The sequence below is a fragment of the Scyliorhinus canicula genome, chromosome 6, assembly GCF_902713615.1.
Source record: "Scyliorhinus canicula chromosome 6, sScyCan1.1, whole genome shotgun sequence".
Taxonomy (NCBI): domain Eukaryota; kingdom Metazoa; phylum Chordata; class Chondrichthyes; order Carcharhiniformes; family Scyliorhinidae; genus Scyliorhinus; species Scyliorhinus canicula.
In genome coordinates, this window is record NC_052151.1 from 140,316,273 (window position 1) to 140,329,468 (window position 13,196).

The 13,196-nt window shown below is 46.2% G+C and overlaps 1 protein-coding gene across 2 annotated transcripts in view; it reads right to left on the reverse strand.

Annotated features, from left to right (window-relative positions):
• LOC119967538 (visinin-like protein 1) overlaps positions 1-13,196 on the reverse strand; it is a 157,009-nt gene that overhangs the window by 98,518 nt on the left and 45,295 nt on the right. The window lies entirely within an intron of this gene.

Below are 13,196 nucleotides of genomic sequence, written 5' to 3' on the forward strand. Positions count from 1 at the left end.
TATGTAACAATCCCTTAAATAATAAGTTTGCCAGATTATTACTTCTGCCAACTGGCAAGCTGCCAAGCAGAAGATCAACATTATAAATGTGGAATAGTCAAAGGTGAGTTTGAAAAGTTCATTTAATGGATACAAAGATAGAGAGTATCTCCCACTATTGAAAGGGTATCTAGCATGATAACCAAGTGTAAATGCTTCATCTTTTTCCATTTATTTTATGTATACAGTCTTGACCTCTATTAAGGTACTGGTTCTGACATCGATTTGTTTACTCAGGGGATTTTATGGGCTCTATGCCACAAAGTGCCCAATCCTTTTACATTGCTTGTGCAGCTGTTTTGGGTCTGTTTGCTTACTCAGGGAGTTTTATGTGCGACTCAAGGCCTTCCAATAGGGTTAATGTTCTGTTGATAAAGTGGATAATGGGTGAGGTGGGTTGGGGCTGAGAATGTGGCAGGTGAGAGAATGAGAAGGGTAAGTGTTAGGTGTATAGTGGTCAAAACATTATATAAGTGAGCTGCTTATGGGTGGCACTGTAGCACAGTGGTTAGCACCATTGCTTCATAGCACCAGGGACCCTGGTTCGATTCTCGGCTTGAGTCACTGTCTGTGTGGAGTCTGCACCTTCTCCCCGTGTCTGTGTGGGTTTCCTCCGGGTGTTCCGGTTTCCTCCTCCAAGTCCCGAAAAATGTGCTGTTAGGTAAATTGGACATTCTGAATTCTCCCTCCATGTACCCGAACAGTATGAATGTAAGACTACTTGTGAACGAATAAAGATTATTATTAGATTATTATTTTCTCAGAAGGACCAGGCTAAGATTTTTTGGGAAGGGAGCTGAGCCTTTTAACCTGCCCACTCTGGATTCAGCACACCTTCAGGATGCTTAGGGCTTGGACCCCTGGAAGATCTTAGCTGCCAGAATTCACAGGGTGGGAGCAGGATAGTGATGGCAGGATCAGTCCTGCCTCCTGATTCCCACCTCCGACATGAAAATTCCACCCAAAGGCTTTTGCAACTTTCTTCTCATTGTTTTTCTTCCCCACAATCACAATGTACTCCCTTCACGATCTCTCTCCCATTGTGTGCATATCCTTTCACCTTCCCACTATTTTTCTGATTCCAACCAGACCCACAATCCCATCATTCATATTCCCTGTAAACCACCCACATAACTCCTTATTCTCCCCTCCTCCATGCTCTGTTGTCAGCCACCTTACCCTTAGTCCTCCATCCACTTCCTATACTTCCACAGGCACAAACATCCTCACTATGTATCCATCCTTACTCAGCTTTTTTATCTGTTTCACTCAATGGTTCTCAATGGCTATCAAAATTCAAGCTTTGTTTATGAAACAAAATTAGAATGAGGAACCTTTAAACTGCGGTAATACCTAACTTCCTACATGCCTGCAAGGTATGTACTGTCTACTCCAAACATATGAATCAGTTGGAAAAATTTAACATGAGACACATTTGGAACATCATGGGCATCACACACGAGGCCGAAATGCCCAACACTGAGGTACTTTTAGGAGCAAAAATGTCTGAAATTGAAGCAATTGTCATCAGAGTCCAACTTAGGTGGAATGGACATGCAGTATGCATGACTGACAATAAAATCCATAAGGCAGTCAAGTATTTACAACTTAAACTTGGACACTACCAGCAGGGTAGGCTGAGTTTAACGTTCAAGGTCTCATTGAAGGTGAACCTCAGGAAAGTGACATGTCCGCCACAGACTGGGTGAGAAATACACAGGAAAGAACTACCTGTGGAGCTAACTAAAGTATTGAGCTGGTAGCTTCAAACACTGATGAATGGAGGTAACTGAGGACAACCAAGCTAGAAAGACTGGGCAGTCTGAACAAAATCAGACAGTTTAGCTTTACCCTCACTGTGGAAATCTATGCACATCTGGAATCAGCTTCTACAGTCAAATTAGAACAGACAACTAGTGACTCCATACTCAGAAGTAGCAATCTTCAATAGCGACGGGAAACCCAGGACAACAACTCAGTTGCTGTTTACTGCTAAATTGCTCTTTTACTCAATTGATTGAAGTTAGTATTTCAACTGCTTGCTACATGAAGTAAATTGTTTTTTTAAATAGTTTTGTCAATAAAATATAGATTAAAAAGAGCTTGGAATAGGTTATAATGTAATTCTTTATAATGAGGTATTCACAAAAAGTATTTATCAATACTGCAATTAAAAATATAGTCATGCAGTTCAATATCTATTTCACAAAGTCCCACAGTTGGTTTAAGTGAAAAATTGGCCTTTTTTCCTCAAAGGGAAAGTTAGGTACTTATTTCCATGGCATCTCCTTTGAAGAATGCTGGATGGGACCCAGATTTGGAAGTCCTGCCCCCATTTCTGGCAGTTCCAATTGTGCCAGTATGGGAAAGGGGTGGGGCATGTTTCAAACAGACAGGAAATCTGAGCTCAGCATAGCACTGCACACTCCGTTTTGGGTGTTCCAAGGGCATTGGGGGAGTCACTGGGCCCGATTTAATGGAACTGTTTCCAAGTGTTGTAGCGAGCAGGAACTGCTCCGAGCATCCCGATGCTCGGCCCTGCGAGGCAGACACCGCTATAAAACGTTAATTAGAGCACTTAACAAGGCCCCATGGGCTTCACGCTGCAAATGACCGTCCCGCTGGCTGATTTGCCAGGACCGCGCTCATCAACTCCCTGCTAACAAGGGAGAGCAGCATTTAAACCGCTCCTGCACAGCCAACCCCACACAGCTCGCAGCCATGCCACCGAGGGAACCAACCCCACGATTTGGGGATGCCGACCAAGCCAGACTGTTGGACACGGTAAAGGTCAGACGGAATGCCCTGTTCCCTCGAGTGAATCCCCCGGCAGCTCGGGGAGAGTCACCAGTAGGACTGGCACACGGTGGGCTGCACAGATGGGTTGGCACCGGCCTCTCAACCCAAGGGCACTGAGACACTCATCTCCTCAACCCCCACAGGCCATGGGCGGCCACTCCCCTGCCCTGCAACCCTCCCCCCACCGATAGCGGGCCACGCGGACCGAGATTGGCCCCCTGGAGCACCCAACCCCGTCCCAGCACCAGGGTAGCAATCCCAGTGCCCCGGGCTCATTGCCTGGGAGTAAAAATGGCTACTCACCTCCTTGGTTCCCCGCAGCAGCAATTCCGTCAGTTTTGGACACTAAGGGCAAATTAGCATGGCCAATCCACCTAACCTGCACATCTTTGGACTGTGGGAGGAAACCGGAGCACCCGGAGGAAACCCACGCACACACGGGGAGGATGTGCAGACTCCACACAGACAGTGACCCAAGCCAGAATCGAACCTGGGACCCTGGAGCTGTGAAGCGATTATGCTATCCACAATGCTACCGTGCAGCCCGTTAACTACCATAATCTCAAGTGTTTTTAAATCTCCTGCCATTTAATCTTTAAATTGCACTGCCTGACCCTGTCAATGATTGTTTAAAATAATTCTGTGCTGGATTGCTTTGATTGACAGGCTAGCTGATATATCTGTTCCTGGAGAATTTGTAGGCATTTCCTTAATATTCATTATTGTGACATTATGCAAGCTTGGCTGAGTTTCAAAACCTACAATTATCTCAAAGGGGTTCTGAGTTCATAGTGTTATTAGGGCAGCACGGTAGCATGGTGGTTAGCATAAATGCTTCACAGCTCCAGGGTTCCAGGTTCAGTTCCCGGCTGGGTCACTGTCTGTGCGGAGTCTGCACGTCCTCCCCGTGTGTGCGTGGGTTTCCTCCAGGTGCTCCGGTTTCATCCCACAGTCCAAAGATGTGCGGATTAGGTGGATTGGCCATGCTAAATTGCCCGTAGTGTCCTAAAAAGTAAGGTTAGGGGGGGTTGTTGGGTTACGGGTATAGGGTGGATACGTGGGTTTGAGTAGGGTGATCATTGCTCGGCACAACATCGAGGGCCGAAGGGCCTGTTCTGTGCTGTACTGTTCTATGTTCTATGACAGTTTAAAAAGTATTAATTCATTAGCTGTTTTTGATGTGGGATATGAATAGAGGTTTGTTTGTTTATGCAAGAGATTAATCACTTGAGATTTAAAAGGTTTGAATGGGCTTCCTGACAGGAAGGTTTATCACTCTCGCGTTTGCAGATTGAGAGATTTCTTTAGATTTTTATAAGTTTATTTTATTTAATCTCCGTATGGCTCCTGAGATCTGCCTTTGGTGGATACTAGGTGAGTTGGCAAGGAGGGCATGTTGGGTCATGGGAGTTGGGTTGGCATTGAATTGACATGGATAGAGAGGGGGGCCAGAGGGTGGATAGGGGCATGAGTTGGCAATTAATTGACATATTGTGGCATAGGGGATTGAGGGCTAACGAGCCAAACTACTTTTATCACAGAGCCAAACCAGGCCTTCTAACCTGTTGCCTCTGTACTCTCCCACCCCTTTGGCCTCCCAAGACCTGCATCGGGAGTTGGTGGGCCCAACATCGTCCCACTCCCACCTCCTCAGAATAAAAATTGATGTGACGGGGCGTTTTAAACAAAGGCGGGCCTGCTGAGTCTGAAAATGTCCTGATTTGAGCTACCCATCTCAGTGATGCAAATTTAAGGTAATATTGTTATTTCATACAAGTTAAAAATAAAAAAGATAAAATATACAAAAATTATGCTGAATAATATTTCAGTTTATTTGTAGGTTACTCATTGACAGCTCTTACAGTGAAAACATATGCCTTGAAATTGCACTGTGCAACATTAACAAAATCTGTTTCAATGGGTTAACGCTTGTATTGAAATAGCAAAAGATTAAATTCCATCAGAATGTATAAATGCTTCCTTTACTAATACTGCACTATGTGGTTTCAAGGTTCCAGAGAATAATGAATGCCCAGGAACGTAATACAGTTCAGTAATTTCATTGACGGGACAGTATTTATGTCATGAATATGAACAGCAAAACTTAAGTCATTAATAACTTTAATACGAACCCTTGAAATTTCTCCCAGCTATCTATCTAAATATCTAGAATGCTATAAAATATGTACATCTTCATGCATGTTGCCTGTCATATTTAGGGTTCTTCATATTTTGTACAACACTTTCACATGATTGAACATTAAAAAAGCAAAAATTGAAGCAATTTATACAAAAGAAAAAAATGAGCCTATCAAATTGATCATAAGACCATTTTAGAACACTTTGGTCACAATAACTCAGAACGCAGCAAATATGGGAAAAATTAAAAACGCCTATATCAAAATCACAAAATGCCTTTCAAATACCACACATCAGTAATGGGCATAGTGGGGTGGGATTGTGCAATTGTGAGGTTTGTGAAGTCCTGCTCTTTCTGGATCCGCAAGAATACATATTAATTAAAAAAATAAATCTTACTTTTCGTTGATGGTCAGAGCTGCTCATCTGAAGCAAATTTCCCAAATGGGTTCCTGAACAGGAGTTATGCCATTCATGTAAGATGCACAGCTGAGAATGATCCATTTCTTCCTACTCTGTTTTCTGTCTTGTTAGTCAATTCTCAATCCATTTTTAAAAAATAAATTTAAAGTAGCCAATTTTATTTCCCAATCAAGGGGCAATTTAGTGTGGCCAATCCACCCACCTGCATATCTTTGGGTTGTGGGGATGAGACCAATGCAGACACGGGGAGAATGTGCACCAATTCTCAATCTATGGCAGCATATCACCCCCAGCCCAATTCTCTCTAGTTTTATTTACCAACCTCCTTTGTGGGACCTTTTCAAAAGCCTTCTGAAAATCCCCCAAAAAACATGGGGCAAAATTCTCGGTCTTGCAACGCTGCAAACATGAACTGCAATCTTGCGGAGAATCGGGTGTCCAGTCAAAATTGAGGTCCACACCCGACACTGATTTGGGCACTATGCTCTGGTCCCTCGCTGGCATTGATAGCCAGGTTTGTGCCCTGCACCGGCAGTGACATGCAAAAGTGGTATTTGTATGCATTTAAATGTGATTAGCCGGTTGGACACAGTATGCTCCGCCCTTCCGGAATGCTTCGCTCCTCTCAGACGGAGGTCTCATGAACGTGAAATACCGCATGCAATTCAGTCCCGGCATCAACACTTAGGCGATTCTCCGCAAATGTGGAGAGCCGTGAAGGCTGCCGTGAAACTGGCCGTGTTTCATGGCAGCCTCCGCGCCCCCTCCCGGGACCCGATTCAGTTCCCCGGTCGGGGCTAGCAGCGGGGCCCTGTGAACCTCGGCATCGCAGACTTAGCGAAGTTCGCTAAGCCCGCGCTCCAAGGGTAACGGCGGCTGACGCGCTCGATGACCTCAGCCGCGCATGCGCGGATTGGACGGCTCCAACCCGCGCATGCGCGGATGACGTCATCACACATATGCGTGAAACCCGCGCATGCGCGTGCCGTTATGCCCCTCAGCCGCCCCGCGGACTGATCCGTGGTGCGGCCGTGCCAATCGGTGCCATGGTTCTCGAGAACGGCACTTTGCAGCTGTTTTCACGAACTGTGAGAGCAGGTGTGTTGGAGTTCGTGAAAACGGCCGTAAAGGCCTGGGAACTCGGGCCATCGGATAGGGGAGAATCGCTGCTCGCCGTAAAAAAAACGCGATCAGCGATTCGTGTCGTGGGGCGGCCGTGGGGGGGGGGGGGGGGGGGAGAGAATAGCGGGAGGTCGGGAAAAATGTCGGGAAGGCCCTCCCGCTATTCTCCGACCCGTCGTGGGGGGTGGAGAATCGCGCCCTATAGTCTTCCAAATGGAGAATTTCACCCATCCATAAAATATTCTCTTTTATCTATGTTACCGATAACATCCTCAAAAAAACAGATTTATCAAACATGATTTTCCTTTCTTAAATCCCTGTTGATTGCCCAATCAGATCATTATTTTCTAAGTGTCTGGTTATCACATCCTTTATAATAGGTTCTAACATTTTCCATACTACTGAAGTCAGACTAATGGGTCTGTCGTTCTCAGTTTTCTCTCTCCCTCCTTTCTGAAATAGTTACATTTGCTATTTTACTGTCTGAATCTTTCCAGAATGTGTAGAATTTTGCAAGATAACCACCAATTTATCCATTGTCTCCCTAGCCACCTCCTTCAATACTCTGGGGTGCAGTTCATCTGGTCCAGGGGATTTATCAACCTTCGTTCTTCATACAATTTCTTTCAGTTCCTCTTTTTGACAAGTCCCTTCGTCCCTAAAAATGACTGTGATATTTTCTGTATTTTCCTCCACAAGGACAGAAACAGTTATTTTCATTTTCACTGCCATTTACCTGTTCTCCATTATAAATTCTCCTGTCTCTGCCTGTAATGAGCCCCCATTTGTCCTTGCTAATATTTTCCTTTTCACATATCTAAAGAAGCTTTTACAGACTGCCTTTAAGTACATGCTAGTATGCATTCATATCTCTTTTCCATTTCTTAATCAGTCCCTTGGGTCTCCATTACTGGATTCTAAATTACCCCCAATCCTCACTTTTTCTGGCAACCAACTTCCTTTAATCTAATGCAATATTTAACGTCCTGTGTCAGCCATGGTTGATTCACCTTTCTTGTTGCGTTTTTGTATCTTGGAGAAATGCATAGTTGCTGAAGATCATATAATACTTCTTTAAATACTAGCCGCTGCCTGTCAACTGTCAAATCGTTTAATATATATTCACAATGTACCATAGCTAACTTGTCCCTCAGACCTCCTTAATTTCCTATGTTTTGATTTAAAACCGTAGTTTCAGAAGGAACCATATTGCTTTTAAACTTAATGTAAAATTCTATTATATTATGGTCACTGTTACCTAATAACTTCTTTACAGCAAGATTATTAATTAGCTCTATCTCATTACATTACAATACTAAACCTAAAATAGCCCTTTCTAGTTTGTTCTTCAAAGTACTGCTCCAGAAACACATCTTCTACACACACTAGGAATTAATAACCCACAGCATTAGTGCTAATTAGGTTTACCCAATCTATATGTAAATTAAAGGCATCCATTATCACTGTATTACCAATGTCACATGCAGCTTTCATTTCCTGATTTATACCATGTCCAACATTACCACTAATTTGGTGACCGAGAAACAACTCAGATTATTGCTTGTTGCCCCTTACTGTTTCATAGCTCCACCCAAACTGATTCTACTTCTTGATCCTTCAATCTCAGATCCTCTCTCATTAATGCACCAATCCTGTCCCTTATTAACAGCGCTACCCCACTTCCACTTCCTTTTTGCATATCCGTCCAAGATGACAAATATCCTTGAATATTCAGCTTCCAGTCTTGGCCACCCTGTAATCATGTTTCCATAATAGCCATTTAATCATACCCATGAACCTTGAATTGTACCTTCAAATCATCTACCTTGCTGCAGATGCTCTGCACATACAGAAAAAGTGCCCTTAACTTTGTCTTTTTAACATTATTCCACATTCTGATGCTAATTGATGCATAAGAGCTTCTGTCATGTACCCTGCACTATTGCAGCTTCTTTCTGAGCCCACCTTTGAACCAGCTCAAAGCTGGTGAGCAGCAGGCTAGTGCCCACACCCAACTGACAGCTCATTAATAAGGCCTAATATGTACCAGGTATCATTACCGCTATATCATACCTGCATTGTCCGCCTGCTAGCCAATCAATATATCCAGCCAGTTGGCAACCCAAGGGGCAAAAAAAATCAGCTTTAAGTATCCTATCTCATATAGTTGGGTAAGGGCAGTCATCAGTGTCTTCTCTCCAATTTGGAACTTGGGAGCTAAAGATATGGGGCGGGATTGTCTCAGCACATGCCGGGCTGGAGAATCACCGGGCCAGGCGCGAATCACGCAATGCCGCCCCGACACCGGTCCACCGATTCTCCGGAGAGTGGAGAATCGGCACCATTGGCCCCCGGCGATTCTCCGCCAGGAAACGGCCATGAAAAAAACCCAATTCCCGTCGGCACCGTCTACGTGTGGTCTTACCCGACAGGACCTCAGCATCCATGCATCCGGAATGGCTTGGTGGGGTGGGAGGAGTGTCCGACCCCGGGAGGGGGGGCCTCTGCTGTGGCCTGGCCTGTGATCGGGGCCTACCGATCGGCGGGCCGGCCTCTCGGGCTGGGGGCTTCTTTTGCTCCGCCCCGCCCCTGTAGCCCTACGCCATGTTGCATCGGGGCCGGCGCGGAGAAGGGAGCCACTGCCCATGCGCACACTGCCGCCGGTTGCATTGCGCATGCGCAGACCCGTGGCACCCATTTGACGCCGGTATCGGCAGCTGGAGCAGTGTGGGTCGCCCAGTGCCATGCTGGCCCCCTGAGGGGGTCAGAATCGCTGCTCCTGAGGGCCTGTTGATGCCGTCGGGTTTAAGACGGCGTCAACACTTAGCCTCAGGATCAGAGAATCCCGCCCATGGTCTTAACTAAAGAAATACTTACGCATAATTCTGTTACAGAAGATTGTTGGACTGAAGATTTTAAGCTTGGTACAATTCATCAATGCTACTTTATGGGTTCAACTTGTGAGGATGAAGATAATACAACTGAATGGATAAGGAATCCAATAAATCTACATGGGCCTATACATACTAAGTCAAAGGATAAAAACAGTCACACTGTCATCATCCCTTTGTGGAACTTAGGAAGTTGGAGAATTATTTCAAATCAAATTATTTGGTACTTTTGGTGATCATTATTGTAATTACCTGGTAGTTTGTGTGCTAATGATTATATAGTACAGATTATCAGAAAATGTTATTAACTAACATTGAATGTTCCAAGGCATTATTAATGACAATAATTAATATAAAGATCAGAATATTACTCATGATGACTAATGCACAACTGGAGTGGTTTAGTCACTAAACAGAGCATGATGCCCATTAAAAAGCTAATACTGCTTACCATTATTCACTGCTGCCTGACAAATGGGATTACCTTTTCTCGTGCAGAACTACAGCAAACACAATAAAATACATTAGGCACCCTGCATTTTAACATTATAAAGTCTGTTTTAATGTAATTAGCATTTTTTTAGTCAAAAACTGGACAAATGAATGCCTGAATATTTAAAAAGACATCAATTGCAAACAGTCCAGAAAACGTGAGCTGTCTAATGACATTCCCATGATTACTTTACATTAAAAATGGAAGATTATTAAATGCAAGGTTCTTCGAAAGAATGTTGTTGCCAAAAAGATGGGCTCTACAATAAAAGTTAATCTGTAAAAGAATTATTCAAAATGAATATCCTCCAAATTCAGAGTGTGGAGCAAACAAATATATTGGGGGGAATCTCTTCCAAGCTTCAGGGAACCACCCTCCCCCTGGCCATGGATGCTGCAAGCATCGGGGTGACCCAAACAAGCCCCCCACCAGCATAGTTCCATCCCCTGCCCCTCACAGGCATTGGGGCAGTGCCCACTCCTCATCAGTGGCACTGACCATTCTCCTCAGCATTGGTACCACTGACCCTACTGATCACTGTCAGCAGCCCCTCTCCTTATCACAGGCTCAATCCCCTTCCCACTCATCACTGGTAGAGCCCTCACCCCTTCCTGCATTTCTTTACAGGACATGTGCAATGCAATTACTGCCTGTCTCAAAGTGCCTTGAATGAGTTATTGGTTTTGTACAATTAAACAGGTGACAATTTTGTTTTTAAGAATCAACCTTATGGTGTGACGTGTAGAACTGATCCTGTATGGCTATCCGGAATTTTTTTTCACCAGACCACACATTCCCAAAGTCATTCAATTACATTTTGTGCTCTACCACAATGAGAAATTTTGAGGTTGCCAGTCAAGTATATAAAACCATTACATTGTTACACCTACCGCAATTCTATTAGTGAGCATACTCCTTGTACACTGTCATCATTTAACATTCCAGCGAAAAAACTTGCAAAGCAGTAATTGATGTGTTGGGTACACTGGATCCGTGGACTTTAACCTGGTGTTGTACGACTTCTTACTGGATCCGTGGAGACTGCGTTTACCTCAGCAGTAACACATACAGGCTACCAACACTTGAAATAGTACAACACTATTTTATTAAGCTAGAAACTGTTGAACATACTTTCACTGTGGGTCGAAACTATGTTAGATTAAACTAAAGACCTATGCCTCTCCTAACCAGTCTATGCATTCAGCACATGGTGAAGATCTGTGCTACAAGCTGTGAGCTCTGTCCCTCTGAGAGGCTGCATCCCGAATGAGCGGGAAAACTGATGCCCTCTGCCTTTATAGTGAGTGTGCTCTAACTGGTGATTGGCTGCGGTGTTGTGTGTGTTGATTGGTCTTGCTGTGTGTCAATCAGTGTGTGTGTCTGCACCATGATATACTGGTGTATATTATGACAGTAATGTTTCTAAATAGGACATAATATTGTCCTAAAAGGACATAATAATGGTGATTTTGCCACCACGTAGTGTCTGACGTCGATCCCAATATGCCGAGAAAATCGCAGGAGAGGCCCAAAATGGGCTTCACACACATGCGTGCTCCAGATAATCATATTTAATAGTGCATTTAAATATGCGCGGCCTGGTTGAGGCCACAGTCTCCTGGCTCCTGGGGAGGCACCAGCCGCACTAGTGATGCCTCAACTAGAGTGTGACAGCCACTATGGGGTCTCCAATGCCATTGGAGACCAGCGGGTGGTCAGGGATAGAGCAAGGCAGCACCCTGACACTTGCCCTGGCATTCAGGAAACCTGGTACTGCCGGGGTGACAGGCTGGCAGTGCACTGACCTTGAAACTGTCAGCATGGCACCCTAGCAGTGCTCTGCGAGCCTGGCAATACCACCTATGCACCCTCACAATGCCAGATTTGCACTGCCAGGGGTCCCATTAGCAGTGCCAAGGTGCCAGGCTGTCAGTGCCCAGGTACCAGCGGAAGTCCCAGGGTGCCCAGAGCCCAACCATCGGGGGCCTCCGATGGCCTGGGAGACATCCCCAGATGCCATTACACCTGGCCCACTTTTGTGTGGTCCAATGCTAAACAGCACCATGGCGAGGTCTCTCATTCGATCCCGGACCGTAGGACAATCGGGCACAAACGTACTGACACAAATATGCAAATTTGGCCCCTCCCAGTGAGATCTCATTAGATCCCGGAAGGCGTCACAAGCATCAGAAATCTGTGATGACACCATTCAATCGGGCCATAAGTGTGGGCTTAAACCGGTGAGAATCTCCCCAAGCATCAAAAAGTGACTAAGTATGGTGAATACGGGCGAGATTCTCCGATCCCCCGCCGGGTCGGAGAATCCCGGGGGGGGCGGCACGAATCCCGTCGCGCGCCGACTGCCGTATCTCCGGTACCGGTTTTTGGGCAGGGGCGGGGTTCATGCCATGCCGGTCGGGTGCCACTGGTAGCGACCCCCCCGGCAATTCTCCGGGCTCCGATGGGCCGAGCGCCTGTCGGTTTCTGGCCAGTCCCACCGGCGTGGATTAGACATGGTCCCACACGGCAGGACCTGGCAGGTAAGTCTGCTGGGGTGGTCCTCGGTGTGGCGCGGGGGGATCCGACCCGGGGGGGGGGTGGCCCCTCACAGTGGCCTGGCCCGTGATTGGAGCCCGCTGATCTGCAGACGGGCATGTGCCGTGGTGTCACTTCTTCCTTCCGCGCTGGCCCATGTAGGGCTCCGCCATGGCCGGCGCGGAAGAGACACCACACTGCGCATGCGCCAGAATACGCGCATGCATGAGATCACGCCAGCCCTTTGGCACATGTCCGGATTCGCGCACTCCCTTTGGCGTTGGCTGGCGCGGCACCAACCCCTCCGGCGCCCACCTAGCCATCAACCTATCCCCCGGAAGTGCAGACAATTCTGCTACATTCGGTCGGGCCGACGCCGGAGTCGGGCCATCGTGCCAATTGTGGAGAATGCCGCTGTACAGGTCTGACTCGCACCCAAAATGCCTGCGGGAAATACCCTGCCAAACTCCCCCAAAATGACACTGATGTTATTTTTTTGGGAGAATCACGCCCCATGTTTATTTTCCACACATTGAACATGGATTTTACACCAAGAGAACTGGACACTGTCCTGGGAATCCAGTGAGTATTTCTAAAATTGGATTCTCGATTCTCCGCTCCACGACGACAAAATCGCGTTCAGCGACGGGGCAGGGAATCTGTTTTGACGGCAAAATCGGGAGCGGTGCAGGTTTTTAAATTCAATGCCCCCCAAGATCGGCGTACTTGAGGAGTACGCCACACTGAGTATCCAC